The sequence below is a fragment of the Notolepis coatsorum genome (assembly GCF_963971535.1).
Source record: "Notolepis coatsorum genome assembly, chromosome: 15".
NCBI lineage: Eukaryota > Metazoa > Chordata > Actinopteri > Aulopiformes > Paralepididae > Notolepis > Notolepis coatsorum.
The window spans coordinates 21,118,095-21,138,015 of record NC_140179.1 but is presented as its reverse complement, the minus strand read 5'-3'; the positions used below and the strand labels follow the sequence as shown (position 1 = coordinate 21,138,015).

The window sequence follows — 19,921 nt, the reverse complement described above, 5'->3', positions numbered from 1 at the left end:
AGTTACATAAGACTGTACATAATAATACTGTGTATATACATCAGATTAGCACATTTACTCAGTAGATGTTATATATTGCCTTTAAGCATGTGTATACTGTATATTGTTAATGCACTTTACTGTTACCTGTTATCTATCTATCTATCTCTCTCTCTCTATATATATATACATATATCATATACATAGATTTAAGATAAGATATAAAATATTCCTTTATTGATCCCCATGGAGAAATTCGGGCATCATAGCAGCATGGGGTAGGGGGGTACACAGATGTAGGCAATACAATTAGATCTGAATACAAAAATATGAGGGAAAATAAACAGTGTAATTAATATATAATATAATTTACTGGGTAGCCTAGTATTGACTCCTATAATTAATACTAGAATTGAAATGATAAAATGTAGTTTTTTTGCAAATCAAAGACATGTCTGAACATTTGTGTGAAAGCCATGCACTGGCTGCTCTGTCACGGTCACAGCGACACGCTGCGGCGGTACTGGGTGGTGCAGGCACAAGTCTCAGGCAGGCATCGAGACATGTGGCTGAGAGTTTTTAAAAGCCACATCGACTTTTTACTAAAAAAAACAACCTAAGGACATTACGGTTCCTCCTCATTTCACCATCAGAACTCGGAGGGCAAAGTAAAGTGGTCGCTAGTGATATCCAGCCACAATAGTTGACCCAGCTACGCTTTTTGGTAAGTAACGGTGTCTGGCTAGCTAACGACAGCTAGCTGGCGGCGGCTAGCTCTGTTAGCTGATGCGACGCAGAGACAGATTGTTGTCAAAACAGCCAGTTGGTCAACTAGCTGCTAGCTTCAGGCTAAACCCACTTGCTGTTGCTAGCGAGTTAGCTTTTGACCTTCAGTCCAGGCAACGCCGTTTAGCTACAGGCTGGCTGTGTTGTTAGCTTGCTTTAGCTACACAGCTAGCGAACCAACAACCATCGTGTTGGCAGCACAATGTCCGCCGGCCTCAAGGCTAACTGCAGCTAACGTGAGCTCCATTATTCCCCACCGTCAGGCCACAGTAACGTTAACGCTGCTACCAGCGGACCACAGCAACGATAGCCGCCGATAACAAGCTAATAAAGTTATCTGTTGCTTGCCATGCTAACCGACGTTAGCTCAGCGCAGTTGTTAAGATTTAGTATTTAAAAGTTTTCCAGCCAGCGACGTGCACAGGTACGTCCCAGCCCAGAACATTATCCTAACGGCTCCTGCAAACTAAACTGCATTATCTAGTTGCATTCTAGATAATTATGCAGAAGGCCACTGTTAACCTAATTGATATATTTACCAGAAAGTTGGTTAATAACGTTACACAGGGATTTAATTTACACCCTTTAGATCAGGACTATTTAAAATATCCAGGTGGTCATCATGAGTGAGGTGGTCAAAGGACCCTGGTTGCTTTCATTCTAGAATGAATGATTTCAAACGCAGGCCCGTGGATTGTTGTGTTGTGTCTGCAGCTGATTGCAGACTCATAGCAGTAAGGCCCTGTCTCCTGTAGTTGATTATTCTGTGTAGTTAATGCTTCAGTCGAACAATCGATTTTTCTGTCTTTTTTGTTGACTTTTGTGTTACTTTGCTAATTATTTGGCGTGGACACAGTGATGTTTCAATGAAATATTAGTGTACTTTGTTTGGTTTGTAGGCCAATTAGTTTGCATTTAAAATGGTAACTTCCTTTTTCCATTCCTTCTAACATTAACTTAAGCTTAAAGGACACAGTGTAGGAATTTGAAAGTGAATTATGTTATTGATGTAGCCTAATATTTTATTGTTCAAAATAGATCCCTACTTCAAATTAGCCTGGACCTAACCCCACTTAGCCCCTTTCAGGACGGTGATGCACCCAGTGAATGCACCATCCCTTATACGATCATAGGAAAATCTCACAATTAACTCTGAAGAACTGGTCCTCAGCAAAACCCTCGGCGTACAAGTATTGCAGAGAAATTTCAAAGTTACTCACACAACAGTTGCACGAGGGTTTGAAAGCTCTGCTTTGCTAATAAACATTTAAAAGAATTTTTATAAACTGGTCAACACAGCTTTATTTCCGGCTTTGGGTGCCTGATGCGCATGCGCTGTGATCACAGCGCAGGCGCATCAGGCAGCTAAAGACGTTTTGAGCAGTGTTGACCAGTTTTTTTTGTTTGTTTTTTTTTAACTATTTTTTGGCGTTTATCGCTTTTCTGGTCAAGCATGACCGACAGAAACAGGTTGAAATGGGATGTAGAGCAGGGGAAGACATTCTGAGAAATGACGGCGGGTCCGGGAATCGAACTTGTGTCCCCCAGATCCGTGACGAGCACGGTTTTCCCCGACGCAGAAATAGCGCAGAGATATGCGGTGAGCTACGGGAGCTCCCCCGTTGACCAGTTTATTAAAAATATTAAAAATGTTTATTAGCAACGCCGAGCTTTCAAACCCTAGCGTTTGTCTGTCCGAAACCCTCGTGCAACTGTAGTGTGAGTACCTTTGAAATTTCTCTGCAATACTTGTACGCCGAGGGTTTTGCTGAGGACTAGGGATGGGTATCGTTAGGATTTTATCGATACTACTACTCTTATCGATACTGCTTAACGGTTCGGTACTTTATCGATACTCTTATCGGTTCTTTTTGGTTCTTTTTTTGCAAGAAAAAAAGACAATTAATTAAGAACAGAATCAACATTGCTTTATTATTTATAAATACAACTTTATAAATAAGTATTATAAATAAATATAATTTCTTCAGCAACAGCAGCAGCAATGTTCTTTTATATAACTTTATAAATAAATATAATAAATTAATATAATTTCTTCAGCAACAGCAGCAACAATGTTTTAAATGTGTCTGACTCTGAATTATAGACTTTTTATAATAAACAACAAATGCAAAAGGCTAACAGAACTGTGACACTGGTTCACCCTATCCTCTGTCATCCTTCCTCTAGCTGCTAGGGAGAAAGGACTTTGGGTGGTGGAGGGAGGGAGGATGTGTGGTGGCCCTGGGCTCACTGGCCTGGGACATAGTGGCTGACGCCTCAGCTTGACGATCTATAAAAAGTTTAGATTGTAGTATTTGTAGCTAAACAATTGTTTTGTTTATTAGCCTATTTGTAATAATTCGTTATTAGCCTAGGCAACTCCGTATCTTGGCTTACGGTTACGGCTGCAGTGGATGCAGATGGAACACTGCGCGCAAGGCAGTCGAATACGCGCATTTCTGCACACTAATATCATGTTTTGCCAACAGATGTTTTGATAAATTGATTTGCTCGTATTGCCACCCTTACTGGCAAATGTTTTGTTGCACTTGTGGCAACGTGCATTGTCGGCATTGACCCTTGTAAAGTATATCCATACTTTAGAACGCTTCGCTCTATCCGCCATGATCACGACTCAGTGGATGCAGAGCTGCTGTCTGTGTGCAGAGCGCTATAGCACGGGGCGTCGGGGCACTTTCATTAAGGAGTACCCGTATGTAGTACCCGGATGTCTATGTGTAGCACTAGCGAGCGACTCGCGAGGAGTGTGTGTAATAATTGACTCGCTGGCTGCGGCTCGCTTCTCGTGCAGAGACAGAGAGGATCGTTCGCAACTTTTAAATAATAATAATAATAATAATAATTTCTCTAGAGTATCGATAGCAGTACCGAGGACGTCAGAGCTTATAAATACTCCGGTATTTTCTAATATAGTACCGGTTCCCGTTTAAAACCGGGGTCCGGGGGGCATCCCTACTGAGGACCAGTTATTCAGAGTTAATTGTGAGATTTTCCTATGATCGTATAAGGGACGGTGTATTCACTGGGTGCATCACCGTCTCGAAAGGGGCTAAACCCCACTTAGCCCCACAGACTCGAGATGTTGCGGTTTTGTTTTTTACCTTGCATGTTGAGTCCCGCTATGGCATCTTCTCCTCACTTTTGGAAAATGAGCAACATCTGATTATGACAACGGCGGATTGCCTAAAGATTCTGTGACGTCATGCGAGGCTTCTCACAATGCAACACATAGTCCCACAATGCAACGCGGCACAGAGCGCTGTTCCTCCGTGGTCAGGCTTTTATCTAATATCGGCGCCCAGCTAACGTTAGCACGGCTAGCTAACGTCAGCTAGCAACGTCCTGGTGGTGTGGCGGTCCTTTCATCAGCATTTCCTTCGTTGGTGGCTTTCAATCTTTGCGATTTATATGCCCCCCCCTAGATATGCTGGAATATGTGCGGTCCATAAAAAATCCTCTGCACGTTGCTTTGTGGACCCCCCCCCCACTAGGGATTACTCGACTACCTGCCGTTTCAACTGAACTTGAGTTGAGAGTTTTTTGAGGGTGCTCGATTAAAGAAATAAATCAAATCAAATGTTTGGTTACCACCATATACGTCCACCAAAAGTTCCTGTTTGTGCCAATAAAACTGAACTTGCTCTGAAATCCTGTGAGGCGTGAGTTGTTGCTGGAAGCTGCTTGATTTGTTTACCAAAAAAAGTCGAGGCCTGGAATTCCTTAAACTGATTTCTTTTAACAAGGTGTTTAAAAAGTCCTGAAAATTCAAATCAATCATTTGCATTGAAAGTTGTGTTCATCTATGATAAAATATTTCTGAATTTTTATTTAAAGTCTTAACTAATTGTCGAAACATTTTAACGTTTTAAGCCATAAATATTGGATCCGATTTTTCCCCCTATAAAAAAACAGCATTTAAAAGTGAATTGTATCCTTTAAAATGCCCTTTTAAAATGAAAAGATAGTGATTAGAAAAGTACTTGAACGTCCTTGAATTTCATTTTGCAATGTCTGTGGGAACCCTGCAACAACATGTCGCCCAATATGCGTAAGATGCGTTCTAAAATATTGATTTCCCTAACCTGCTCGAGCACTACTCACGTATTTCATGCAAGCACTTGATCTGGGAAAACATTGCTTGTGCCCAACTGCCCGTCGTCCCCAATACAAATACTCGTGGCGAAGCGACCAAGCACCGCTGCAGCAGTAGAGATGAGGCACAGTTATCTGTTGCGCCGCTATGGTTCATATTAGACTGTAGACGTTCCAGTGGTTCCGTGAGTGAGTGAGCCCACAGCTGTCGAGACACGCTGGCAGCAGATCAGCGGAGGTCAGTTCTAGTGAGGCGCCGTCCTGCTCCATTCACGGAAGGAATGAAATGTAGCCTGATGATAACACATGTTCATAGCAAGTGTACAGAGAGGCAAGTGTTGGGCGTCTCTCCAAGTGCCCTTCTAGCCGTGGATTACAACCATGTGTAAGAAGTAGCCTACACTGCCACTCACTTGCTGTGTATTTACACTAGGGCTGGGCGATATGACGATATTATATAAATATCGGGTACAGTTCATTAACGATACACTTTTTAAACGTATCGTGGATATCGTGATGTTTTGCCCAAGAGGATTGTGTCGCGTCAATCTGGTCCACGCGTTGAAACTTTTGAACAGCGCCGCCCCACACACACACTACTGCATCAAAGTTACTACTTATGATAACAAAGGCATTCGTTTTGTGGCATTAACGTTATATGTTCAATAACATCAGCGTAGCCGTATTTACATAGCAACGTCCGAGGTCGACCTAGATATAGCAAGCATTAGTCATTCATATCTCAGCCCGTGCTGACTCAGTTGTGCCCATTCTGCGGTCTGTTAATAAAGTTTTCAATCAGACAGATGTATGGAAAGGCTTTTATTATAACATCCGTTGCAGTAAAATCATTATGCCTCCAGTCGTTTAGTCTTCCTGCGGAGCTAAAAGCTAAACGTCGGCCGCGGGGAGCTATTGTTGTCATTGAGCTCTCCAATGGCGGAAGTAAAAAATTAATACATGCTTGCCGATTGGTGCTAAGAACAGCAGGGCGGGTGCAAGCGGTGTGACGTAATTGGCAGACTACTGTCAATCAAAATGATTCTGTTTGCCGTCTGAATTAATGAAAACGTTATTAACAGATTGCAGCATGGGTACAGTACAGCTCAATACAACAACAGTGGACTGGAGGATGCAGACCAGAGAAAGACTTTCGTCTTGTTTACATCAGGGTCCCCCATTTTCAATTCATATTTCATATCTAAATCATATAATATCTCATTGCTAAATATATGCAATATATAATCTAATAATCCAATAACCTAAATCTAATATATAATATAAAAATGCTAAATGCATGGGTATTTTATTTTGTCTTTAATGTTAGCTTGCAAACTCAAATACTGTCTTGGTAAGCCTCATAATGAATTGTTTGGGGGAAAAAAGAAAAACATTGTGATGCGTATCGTGTATCGCCGAAAGGTCAGAAAATATCGTGATATCATATTTAGGCCATATCGCCCAGCCCTAATTTACACCTAGTCAGTTATTTACTTTACAATATAACTATTTACAATGTCCGTCCAAAGAAATCCCCAATCTCAATTCCCTTCCCTTGGCCCTACCCCTTTTTTATTTTATGTTGTGGGACTTGTACAGCACTTTGGTCAACTTTGTTGTTTTTAAATGTGCTCTATAAATAAAGTGGTTTGGATTAATTCATTAAATAAATTTTTCGGGAACTGCGCTGTCGGGAGCTGCGCTGCCTGGGCGGCTGCTCTCCGTTACACAGCCAACGACATTGATCATCTTCGTTTTACATCCTTTTTTCCCCACTACAGTGAGGTTGGACAGGGCGATGACTCCACGCCACAGGGCACGGTTTTGTGCCATGTCTTCATGTATCCAGATCCCTCATATCATTTTCCACACATCCCCTCCACGTCTGCTTCGGTCTCCCTCTCGTCCTCCGCCCAACGCCCATCCACAATCATCTCCTCCACCCCTCTCAACATCCCCCCCTCCTCCGATCTTCTCACATGTCCAAACCACCTGAGACTTCCATATCTCACCTTGAAATCAATTTCCCTGACACCATAGATCTCATCCACCTCTGCACTGGTCCTCCCATCCTGCCATCTGACTCCCGCCATATACCTCAACATCTTCCGATCGCAGCTCCTTAACACCACCATCACCCATTTTGTCATTGCCCACGTTTCTCGTGATCGGATCGGGACATCCCTAATTGTCACGGTTCCCCATATGAAAGTGGCTTGCAACTTACTGCTGGTAAAATCACTGTTTATTTCTCGTTTTGCATAGTATTACATTCCTCTTCTATAAACAATCAAAGTCCTACCGTAAGAGCATCATACGGGTCAATTAAACCTTTTTGATTAGAGTCTTTCCTTCGAGCTAAGTTGAACTGAACAGTTCACTGTCAAAAGCGCAAACTTAAAGGGGAACTCCAACATTTTGGGAAATTAGCTTATTTAACATCTTCCCTGGAGTTAGACAAGAAGATACATACCTTTTTTGTCTCTGTGTGCATTTTAGCTTTGGGAATAGACGCTCCGTTAGCATAGCTTAGCTTCATCACTGGAAGTGAGGCAGGACAGTAGCCTTACAGTGCCTTACAGTGTATTGCAAGGTCTGACATTGACCAAATTTGATATGCATGACCTTGGTGGGCTTTAGGTCAACTCCTGAAAAGGGGGTCAATGTCAGACCTTGCAATCAAAAGTTAGGGGGCGCACTGAAATTATGGCAAGGGTTATTAGCCCCCTAACTTTTGATTGCAAAGTCTGACATTGACCCCCTTTTCAGGAGTTGACCTAGAGCCCACCAAGGTCATGCATATCAAGTTTGGGCAATGTCAGACCTTGCAATACACTGTAAGGCACTGTAAGGCTACTGTCCTGCCTCACTTCCAGTGATGAAGCTAAGCTATGCTAACGGAGCGTCTATTCCCAAAGCTAAAATGCACGCACAGAGACAAAAAAGGTATGTATCTTCTTGTCTAACTCCAGGGAAGATGTTAAATAAGCTAATTTCCCAAAATGTTGGAGTTCCCCTTTAAACAAGGTTGCGTCGCAACTAGAGCTGCCGCGATTACCGCATTACCGCGGTATCGCTGTTACATCACGGCCACCGCAGAGTAGGCTGAATACCGCATCACCGCTGTTTTTTATAATAATAATAATGAAGTACCCTCCTCTCGTTGGGCTTGCGGCTCTGCAGATATACCCTACTCCTCTATCGAGGTTCCAAGCGACCCTATTGGGTACCAGAAAAGTCACGTGAAACATTGCAGACCACTGATTGGTCAGAAGAGAGACGCGTCACACGTTGGGAGCGTCCTGCAGTTTTTTACGTCCTGAATGTCAGCCATTGATCAGAGCTAGGGATGCCCCGATCGATCGGCCACCGATCGTTATCGGCCGATAATCAGTATAAATATGCGATCGGGGAATTCCGATAATTAGTCATATTCGCCGATCGCGGAAACTGATCAAGTGGATATCTCACTCGCTTGTCTCAGACGCACAGGACCTGCAAACTGCTCCTCCTCCCTAGCCCCGCCCGTACCTGTGTAGAGTTTGTAAACACAGAGGAGGCGGACCTCCTCTGCTGAGTCTAGATAGTGCATTCGACCTGAGCTAACGTTAGCTACCTAGCTATCGTTACTGTTTAAACAAAATTACCCAGTCAACTATTCACTTTTAGTAGGCATTGTCTAACGGTATTTAGCTGGCTAGCTACTGATAGCTCCGGATATCAACAAATGCCCCAGAAGTCTAGTGGTCCATGTTGATATCTCCGTTAGCTTGCGTTAGCTGACGTTAGTTCACCGTTCAAAACGAAATGTCCGATTGAACTAAATAGTTGTCTTAACGTCATCTAGCCGGCTAGCAGTAGCTACAGATAGCTCCTGATATCAATGTCTTATATCAATGTCTTATAACATCTAGTCGGCCAGCTACCGATAGCTCCTGACATCAACAAACGCCCCACAAAGTCTAGTAGAGACGTGTATGCTACCTGTTAGCTCACGTTAGCGCAAGTTAGTTCACCGTTCAAAACGAAATGTCCCATTGAACTAAATAATTCACTGAGGCGTTGTATTAACGTTATATATCCGGCTAGCAGTAGCTACAGATAGCTCCTGATATCAATGTCTTATAACACTGATTCGATGCGTATTCGAGCTGAGGGCTTACTGAGCACAGTTAAGTAACGTTATGCCAATAGGGTCCAGGTGCAGCGCCGGAGAATCCTGGCCGTAGCTCTGCTCGAGGCTACTCGAGTATAGGTCCAGGTGCAGCTCCGGAGAATCCTGGCAGTAGTTGGAGGCTACTAGAGTACACACAGACAGTGGAGCTTGTTGCGTGGTGGCGATGTCTCGCAGATAATACAAGTACAAGTCTAATTATATAATATATATATTTTATTAAAAAAAAAAAAAAATAAACTTTTTATATAAAATAATTTTTAATTTCTTTTTAATCAAAAACGATCGGTATCGGATCGGTATCGGCCGATATGGCTCACGACGATCGGTGATCGGTATCGGTGGCAAAAAACGTGATCGGGGCATCCCTAATCAGAGCTCATCACAATACGGCTAATAACGTTAGCTTTAGCTCCCCGCCGGAGTGGACTACCATCGCTCCTCAGCAGTACTAAACGAGACATAATGATTTTACTGTCTGCAACGAATGTTATAATAAAAGCCCTTCGTTCTATACACTTGTCTGATTGAAAACTTTATTAACAGACCGCAGAATGGGACAACTCAGCACGCTCTGAGCAAAGAAAGGAACTGAGATGGTCCGGTAAATACGCTGATGTTATTGAACGTATAACTATATAATGTTAATGCCACAAAACGAATGCCTTTATTATAAAGTAGTAACTTTATAATAATAATAATAATAAGAAAGGGTCGGGGGGGTAACCACCCCTGCCCGCGACACCGAGTGAACAGCGCACGACCAGAGGGGAAACTTCGAATCAGTGTTTCACTTTCAATTAGAGTTGTTCCGATACCGATACTGGTATCGGAAATGCCGCCGATACTGCCTAAAATGCTGGTATCGGTATCGGCGAGTACACGTAAATTCTAGCCTCCGATCCCATGATGTAATTTATCTCCTGCCGAGTCCTGCGGAGAGTGAGGATTATAAAATGAACATGTTTTAAAGTGTGATGCTGTGTCATTTTAACAGCAGATACACTTTCTTAAATTCCATTGTCCCCGACAGTGCGGTGTGACGGGGAGCTCGGACGGGAATCGGGATGTGTTTGGCTGGTGTTATGATAGCATTAGCTGGAAAGATAGCTAGTTGGAACAACATCCGCTTTTAACGTTACATCAAATCAGATGATCGCCTGTCCTTTCTCCAGGACCTAACACTGTCCGTGACCGTCTATCAACAATAATGCACCCACGGTGAATTGTATTTAAGTTAAGTAGCTACGGACTAGCGTTAGCTGACTATTACTAACGTTATCTTAATGGCAATGCGGGAAGACGAGCTAGGTCAGTTAGCTTAGCTTGATAACGTTACCGTGTCTAAAGTTGGTGCTATTCACATAATCCAGCAATAATGGCTGCAGACCTGCAAGCAAAGTACAGCAAGTGCCAAAGGATAAGAGTCTGAGGCGGAGTTTCAAAAGAGAATGTTGAATATTTATTTTGCATAAAAAATCACAACATGAACGTTCTATCTGCCACTAGCTTACAGACTGAATAGGGTATATCTGCAGAGCCACTGAGTAGCGAGTGCAACACCGTTTAATGTCCGTGTGGATCATTGGAGTAGGGTATATCTGCAGTGCTGCAGCCCATACTCATTGATTAATGATACTAATACAAATCTATACAATCACCTGTTGTTGAATAAATACTATACGTTCTAGTTATTACTAAAAAACAGTATAACAGTATCTGAAAAAAAAAAAAAGGTATAATTTATATAATCTTTAAAAAAAAAAATGTATGCACTGGTATCGGATAAATATCGGTATCGGCCGATACCCAAAGCTTAGGTATCGGATCGGAAAGGGAAAAATGGTATCGGAACATCTCTACTTTCAATAACTAATGCGTGCTTGCCGAATCCCAAACAATATTCATGCTGCAAAGTCATCCTCTAAAGATAGACATTTAGACTAGAGGCAGGCTATATGCTATAAAGAGTAGACTACTACTAAAAAAATAAAATGCAAATTTGTGCGGTAAGGAAAACATCAATACCGCGGCAGCTCTAGTCGCAACACTGTTTTCAAAATAAAGGTCAGACATTATATCGACGATAATTATCGATATCGAATTATATGAAAATAATTTTATAATTTTATCGCGATAATGTTTTTGGTCATATCGCCCAGCCCTATACATAAACATTAATTGGCATAGATCTCTATAAACGGCCCAACACATTGATCACTTTAGGCACACCCTGAAACCAGTAACATCACAAATATGAAGCATTTGATAAATAATAAATAAATAATAAACCTGTCATGGGGTTATTTACAATAATAATAATTCATTTTATTTATAAAGCACTTTTCATTGTGAAACAAATGTATGCAGAGTTTCTTGTCCTGATTAATGCAATGGTGTGTGTGTGTGTGTGTTGTGATGATCTCATTCAAGGAGCACTACAAGCGCACACACACACAGTTTGTTGTTTTTGTTCTATTAGTGATTTACACACTTTCTCAGTTGGTTCATTATAAAAGATACAAACCTGAAAACAAAAGCACTTAAATGTTAAATAAAAGGACCACAGTAAGAGGCAGGAGGAACATATCTTTTTGCACTATAATGGTAAAATTGTTATTTAAAAATGTGCCCCTAAAAAATATTCTGTGCCCCTAGTGAAAAAGCTTAGCGTACAGCCCTGCTCTCACAAGTCTCTCTGGTATCTTCTGCCTCCTAATTTATTTGTCTTCTCTCTATACTTTTCCTGCTTCTGCCTCAATACAAAAATTGCATCGGCCGTTGATCGTCCTGGGCAGAATCCACACCGTCTCCTGTCCACACTTATCAATCTCCTCAGCCCAGGGTTAGAAAAAAAAATCCAGGGCTTTTTTTGCCCCTTAATTGATTTTCGGGGGCTTTTTTTTTGTATTTCGGGGGCACCGAATTTGTATGATGAAAATGTACATAATGATTATAAAACATTGTCGACACTTTTTTTTACAGTCTTCGTCCCTATGTTTGATAACGTAATGTTAATGTCTCCATATATAGGGCTCTACGCTAACGTTTTTCCCAAGGAGCACATGTGCTCCTAAATAAAATTTTAATAAATTAAATCTAAATAAAAATTTAGGAGCACAGTGAAAATTGTTCAAGTAACAGTTTATTAACAAACTATTTATTACATGCATATTATACTGTGCGTGTGCATACTAGGGATGGGCGTGAGTAATCGTAGCTATGAGAAACACCGGGCGAAATTAACTTTTTAACTCGAAATTATTAATAATATTTATGAAAAAGAAATATTAAAATTTCTTTTTTTTTAAAGAAGATTTTACATATTTTTTCACATGTATGTGTAAGATTATAACCATTTGTCGGTTTCCTTAAACATATATACGTGAATCAACAAAAATAAGTAAAACTAAAAAATTTTTTTTTTAAAAATATATATAATTTCTATTTTTATTTTTTAAAGTTTCCCCCTTTTCGAGTAATACACGATCACTCGAGTATAGCATGCGATCAATCGATCGGGATTTTTCTTTAAAATGCCCATCCATAGTGCATACTAAGGGCTAAACATCTGTGAAAAGCGTCTGGGGCTTTTCTTGCCCCCCTTAACTGATTTTCGAGGGCATTTGGTAAATTTTCGAGGGCATTTAGCCCCAAGCCCCCCTTAATTTCGAACCCTGCCTCAGCCTTTTCTCCAACACCTTCTCAAAAACCTTCATTCCATGTTCCAGCAGTCTAACCCCTCTGTACTTTCCGCACTCGAGTGCATCTCCTTTCCCTTCATAAATTGTTATTGTCGTGCTCTCCAATTCTGCCACTGATGTTTTCAATTGGTCCCTTTTTCTACCATTTCTATATCATGATAATTTTCTTCATTTAATAGTTTTTCAAAATATGTTCTCCACCTTTCCATTATTTCTTCTTCCTGCACCTTGATCACTCCTCTTTCATCTTTTACATCCATTTATGTCATTTCCTTCTTTCTTCATTTGCTTTGCGATCTTGACAATTTCCTTTTGCTTCTCACTACTGCTTAGATCTCTACTCCAGTTCTCCCACTTCATCCTCTTTGCTGTTTTTATTTCTCTCCTCACTTTATTTCTTTTATCTTTGTATTCTCTTGTCCTCTGCTCTCCTCGTCCTCTGCCATGTTTTAAATGTTTTCTTTTCCATCACCACCTGTTGTATGGTATCATTCCACCATTAGGTTTCTAGTTTTTTCCTTCTGTGTCCTGTTGTCACTCCACAGACGTCCTTCAGCAATGGAGGGCAGAGCTTGAGAGGTTAGCTGGGGACCGAATCACTCCTTTACTTCCTTCATCTCTCAATTTCCATTGTTTAATTATCTGCTCTCCTTTCGAATACTTTTTCTTCTTTAACCAGCTAAATCCAAGAACAATCATGCAAAACTTTTTACAGTTTATTCCACTCCGCTGTTCATTCGCGGGCGCTGTGAAGGAAATGAATGGCTTCCACCATTGATGGCTTTAACAGTGCTGTTCTCCTCTCCTCCAGCGCGCTCCCTGCGGTGCTTAAATATCGCTCGCTCGAGCTGCTGCTTGCGGGTATACACTATAACGTGCAAGTCTAGCTACCAAAGGCAGCTTCTCCATCTCCGACGCACGCTCTCAACGGTCTAGCTTGTTGCTTTGATTGAAGCGCTACGTGACGGCACGCTTGTGTGTGTGTCTTCCCCAGTGTGTGTGTGTGCGCGCACAACTCTGATGCGTGTGTGTGTGTAAAAGTAAGCAAGACAATTAAAAGGATCTTGGGAAGCCTCAGGTGTGCGAGGGAAGCCTCGGGTGTGTGAGGGCAGAGCTTGGAGGGCAGAGCTTGAGAGGTTAGCTGGGGACCGAATCACTCCTTCACTGATCCGTGTCTGAGCCTGTAGCCCTCTACTGAGGCTGTGGACGTCTGTTCGTTGATTGACGGTTCGCTGCAATGGTGTCCCCAAACCTTTTATTTTACATGTTTATTTAGTAGCCTTGCAGTGTTGATTTAGTTCCGCTGTTATGTATTCACTCCCTTCACTGTATCCCTCCAGAAAATAAATGGCAGCTGTCAACTCCTCCTAGTGACAGATTGGCTCCTTATAGATTCTGGCAGATTTAGATTTATTAGGTTTGCTTTCAATCACGAGTGGAAGCAAAACAATTTTTGTTTTGTGAAGTCGATCGCTGACCGACGAGAGCATTTCCCACGGTTCTTCTTTGTTGCCGAAGCAAGACTGAAGTATAGTTTTTGCCCCCAGGCGGTCAGAATACTGAACCGTAGCGCTTAAATTATTGTAGAAGCTGTGGATCTTTTTCTATTTCTTAATTAATCAGTGCTTTTATTGTATGTTCTTATTGTTCTTTGAATTGTTTTTAATAATTTTATTAGATGCTGCTATTGTATGTATGTTGTTTTTATTCTCAGGTCAGCTTATGTTATTATTTATAGGTTTTTCAGGGCTGAGAGAGGGCCAGGGCAAAGTGCGTCTCATTGCGTTGACTGTACACTGTAATAATAATAATAATAATAATAACTTTATTTGTATAGCACTTTTCATACAGAGGTTGCAGTTCAAAGTGCTTCACAACAGTGGACCCCACAGGCCGTGAATGCCAGCTCCCCCACCTAGCCACCCCCCCCCCCCACCACCACACACACACCTTCTTGAAACTGATCCCCCCCCACCCCGCTTTTGTGCCAGGCAGACACTCTGACCTGACTGCTGCTGTGACCTCACTGTCTCCTCCATTTATATTGTAAACACTGAATCGGAATATGCAATGTTACTCACTGTCCCTTGTATATTATATTTATCTATTTTTACCTTATTTTTTAGCACTCTCTTGTATTTAAATATGTTTTAGTTAAGTATTGTGTGAAGGGCGGACTAGCAAAGTAAGATTTTCATTGTATGGCAAACTGTCTGTTTATTGTCATGTGCACAGTTAAAGGGGAGATGAAGCGTTAAACAATATGAGCCTAGTTTGTTTGTTGTGTACCTACCTTGGGTAAGACATGGTCCTATAATCAAATGTGAAATCCTGCTTATTTGTCTGAAAACTCAAATGTAATTTCCCCGTTTTTGCCATGGGCGCCGCCATTTTAGATTTAGCTGGATGGTGACGTCACGGTGATGGTTTGGGCTGGGTCCCGGTATACAGTGCTGGTTAGATAGCTACGTAAATATGGAGTGTCGTGAAAGTCAGTCAGTAAATTGTCAACCAAATGTAACGTTGCCTACAGAAAAAATATATATTATATAATTATACTATTGTATTATCTGCGAGACATCCCCCCCCTCCCACACCCACAGTCTGAGTCAGAGCGATAGTTCAACTTGACTAACGGGGTGAAGTAGGTATCAGTTTCCTTTTTTTCCTCCCTCAATAATGTTATTTATGTACGTTATCATTATGTAAACAAATGCACATATGGATTGTTTGCTGCAACGTTTCTGAATGAATTGAAGCATTAATAAATAAGCAGATAATTAAATTAGATGTCCATAACATTTGTGTTTTTAATTAGCATAGTCTAAATAAATATGAATTCAAGAAGTTAAAATACTGAATTAACAACATTTATTAACAGGCTGAAAGTTAAAACGAATAAAAAACAATTAGCCTATTTAATAGGCTAAACACTGCGTAAAATATAGGCTGGTGGTAAAAGGCAACTTTTTCTTTAGGCTTCGTTTTGGCTTCTTGAGTTCACATTTCTTTGGTTTGCAGTGGTGCATCTGTGGGCCAATGTTCTGAGACATATTACATTTTATTTGTTAGGCTATTTGAATATAAATGATGGATTCAAATAGCCTAACAATTATACAAATATCTAAATATGTCTCGGAACATTGGCGGGGACACTGGACAGCCAGCTGAAGCGCGTGGGCCATACATCCCAAACTCCTGCGTCTTTCATGCATTTGACCACGTTTCGGGCATTATCTCGGAGTATGACATGAATATTTTCTTTTGGAATATGCCACGTCTGGAACATATTCTCGATTGCTGTTGCCATGCCAGCGCTGCAGCAGTATGGGAGCCGGATAACTCTTGGGAATGCAGGAGCGCTTTACGGAGTTGGAAGTCTGCGTCAATCCACTGAGCTGTCAAACTCAGCATTGACATGATGGGGCTGACATCAGAGCTCCAAATATCACTGGTAAAGCCAATTGAAGAAACGTCTTCTTTCAGAAGGCTATCAATGTGCGAATACACTGCCTGCAGAGCTCGGGTACAGCAGGTAGAGCCATATGAAATCAGTTTTTATTATTTTCCAAATTCCATTAAATTTTTTTCCAAATTCCGTTTCTTCCGTTTTAATAATTCAGAATTCTGTATTTTGCTTTGTACGCTCATTTTACCATCAGAAATAGTGTCCAATAAGTAGGGATGCACCGAAAATTCAGCCACCAAAAATTATCGGCCGAAAATGGTTAAAAGGGCTCTTTCGGCTTTCGGCCGAAAGGGTTTTAGCACCGAAAATATATCACCGAATGTCAGGAACAGGATTACGTAACGTTCGGAACCTAAAGTGTTGTTGTGATGACGTAATCAAAACGTGCAACGTGTGACGTGAGCAGCTTGGCAGCTCTTCCTGCATTCTGCAGCCTGTGATAACTAACTCCTCTCTGGAGTCGTGCTGTTTCTATAAACTCTGCGAGCAACGCATCCAATAAATGAGTCTTTAACATGCTTTATATCCTCGCCATTACTATATGCCCGTCGCGGTTAAAACCTTTTGAACTAACGTTAGCGTTAAGCTAGCTAACGCTTCCATTCCTCTTTGACCCGTCTCTCGTAAGCTACGCCATCCCCCGCTAAGAGTCATGGGAGATGTAGTAAATACAACAGTCCTGTGTGTGTGTCTTTATGCAGTTTTAAAGCACCTTGGCTTTTTTCTGAATGCACTTTGTTGTAGTTATCCTACAGAGAAAAGAAAATGCACTTGACTTTAATGCACATTTTGTTGTATGCAAAGAGAACATGTTTAAATTGTACAATCTTTCAGCAGTCGGTCTGGAATTAATGTATGCATTCAAAAGTGCTGAATAAATGTTTTATGGGCCCATAATAGTGATTATTAATATTATTTAAGTTAAGTTGCCATAATCATGTCTTTTGCCATAATCTGGTAGCTAAAAAAAAAAAAAGAAAAAAAACCATTATATATATATTTATATTAATCATTTTCGGCCTTTCGGTTTTCGGCCAAGAATTTCCCATTCGGTGCATCCCTACTAATAAGTGGGAATGAATAAATGTCCACAATTTAATAAGATATAACAGTCCGTTTAATAGGGCTGTGCTTCGAAGCTTCGTTTGATGGGCATGGGATTCGAATATGAAAATTAAATTAGATTATTTAAATATTTTTTTAATATAAATGATTTTTTTGTGTGTGCTAAATCAACTCTGCCTCTCTTTGTTAATTACAACAAGCAATGCTGTTTGTTATTTAAGATGAGGTCGGACTCGGCACTGACAGATTTGTGTTCATTGTGCTGCTTTTATAAAGCCTCAAATGATGGCTTACAATATTTCATGAAAGCAAAGTGTTTTGTTTGTCTAAGATTTAAAAAGGTTTAAACTTTACAGCACCGACAAAGTTGAAAAAAGTGCTGTACAAGTCCCACAACATTAAAAAAAAAAAAAATCATTCCGATTCCGTGAACGCGGATTTCATATGGCTCTAACAGGGCAATGTCTGAAAAATACGTGCAACCTGGGAGAGTGTAACACGGTCGTCGATAGGGATGGGTACCTTTCACATTTTAACCGATACGGTACTGTTACCTGTGAATCGATACCGGTACCCAACGGTACCCTTTTTTTCGGTACTTTAGGGTGTTTTCACACCTGTAGTTCGTTTGCTTTGTTCCGATTCAGGGAGACACGGGGACTATAATGATACAATTGTTGCACTTGTCCTTTAGTTCGTTTGTGTTCACACTGCTGTGTTACCAGCGGACCAAAACAAACGCGCGAGCAAACTGTCACTCATTGGTCAGATTTTGGGGAGTCCCGCCCCCCCCCCCCCCCCCCCCCCTAACCCTGAATCTGACTCGAGCCTGACTTTACTGATGACCGCGGGCAAAGAGAGAGAGAGAGAGTCCGTGAGGTGTGTGAGAGGGAGAGAGCGAGTCGGTGCGAGGGAGAGAGAGAGTCAGTCAGTGAGAGAGAGAGAGAGAGAGAGGAGGCGTTGTCCCGCACGGTGCTGCTGTCACTACAGACCCCGGCTCTCCTCTCCCGCGCGGTGGCTGACTGACTGACTGACACCCGGCAACACAAACACCATTTCTGCTCTGCTTGTTGTATCTCCGCTGTAACAACGTGCAGCAGCAGCAGCGCGACACTGTTCGACAGACCTTTCAAAGCCCCTTTCCCTCATTCGGTCACTAAACTTTCTGTACACTTCAGTGTACTTGTGCGTGTTCTCCAGCATCTGACGAATGTGATCGTCTGCCCAAATATCAACGAGGCAGTGTACCTCATCGCTGCTCCACGTTGACCCACGACTCATTATTATTATTATTGTGTCGGTTTGTTAAGTCGATTGCATTCTCACAGCGTACGAGTCGGGTTCGTTTGGAAGTGCGCCGAGACCATCCTCTCCAGGTGGTCTCGGCCCGCTTGTTTTGTTCCGCAACAGAATGTGATTGCCGTGTTCATATATGCCCAACTGAACCGAAATAGGGGGTAAACGCTCCAGGTTTCGGAACAACAGCTCCAAACGAGCTAGGTGTGAAAACGCCCCCTTAGTCTCAAGAAATTTAATTTACCTACCTCAGTCGTGAAAAAAATAATCCAAACTTCAAATAACTACAATTTCGACAGTTTTCGGCTTGCCATTGCTCCGACTGCTTTGTTGTTGAATCAAGTCAAATCCTAGGTAAGCATATATTGTGCTAGTACCGACGTGTTTCGGTTCGGTACCTCAAAAGTACCGAATTCGGTACCCATCCCTAGTCGTCGAGCCCTATTATTATTTTCTCTCTCTCTCTCTCTCTATATATATATATATATATATATATATATATATATATATATATATATATATTGTTTTATTTGTAAGATATATATTTACTGTTGACCTGATAGTGTTTTATTGTTCGCCCGTATATGCTCCTTGTATCGCCGCTGCTTACAGTGCGCATTGGAACGGAGACAAAGTTATACCGTTAGTTTTGTATATGCCGAGCCACTCGACACATATTGAACGGAGAAAAAGATAACCGTTAGTTGGGAGAATAAAAGTGAGGAGAGAGAGGTGTTTTGCTACAGCGCTGTGTAACGTTGGTGTTGTGGTGTCGCCAAGGGAGAGGGGGCAGGGGATAACGGAGACAGAATAGACCTTTAGACTGAGTTTGGTTGAGGCTGAACTCATATAGCAACCAACAGACTTTAGGTGATTAAGGCTGAGCCCGAACCCTGTTTTTAGGGTTCGAACGTTCGCCAGGTTTATCGAACGAACGTTCGAACGTTCGTTTTTTTAAAATTTTTTAATAACATTTTTTTTTAATTTTTTTTAATAATAATTTTTTTTTTATTGTATTATTATAGATTCTACGGAGGGCGGCATTGCATAGTCTATTGGTGAAAAACATGTTGTTTACAGTGGTGGCTGTTCATGTAAACATGTAATTAAACAAAGCACTCAGAAGAAAATAAACAAGCTACTGAATCAAAGTATGATAAACAATAGCCCTTGCAGTCACGTAAGGGGCTAGATAAACAAATTCATTCGTTTTGTGGCATTAGCGTTATATAGTTAGTGTTACAACTTACACGTTCAATAACAGGTATTCACTCTTGGTCGACGGGGAGGGGAGCCGGGAGGAGAGGCGCACGCCTCGGCTCAACAGACCCGTCC

At 41.4% G+C, this 19,921-nt stretch overlaps 1 protein-coding gene across 6 annotated transcripts in view; it reads left to right on the top strand.

Moving 5' to 3' along the window:
- The first annotated feature begins 516 nt into the window (after positions 1–516).
- scaf11 (SR-related CTD-associated factor 11) overlaps positions 517–19,921 on the top strand; it is a 96,303-nt gene continuing 76,898 nt past the window's right edge. For all 6 annotated transcript variants that reach the window (XM_084330772.1, XM_084330771.1, XM_084330775.1 and 3 more), the window contains exon 1: positions 517–703. The gene's annotated coding sequence lies outside the window, so the exon portion shown is untranslated. The remainder of the gene's footprint in view (positions 704–19,921) is intronic.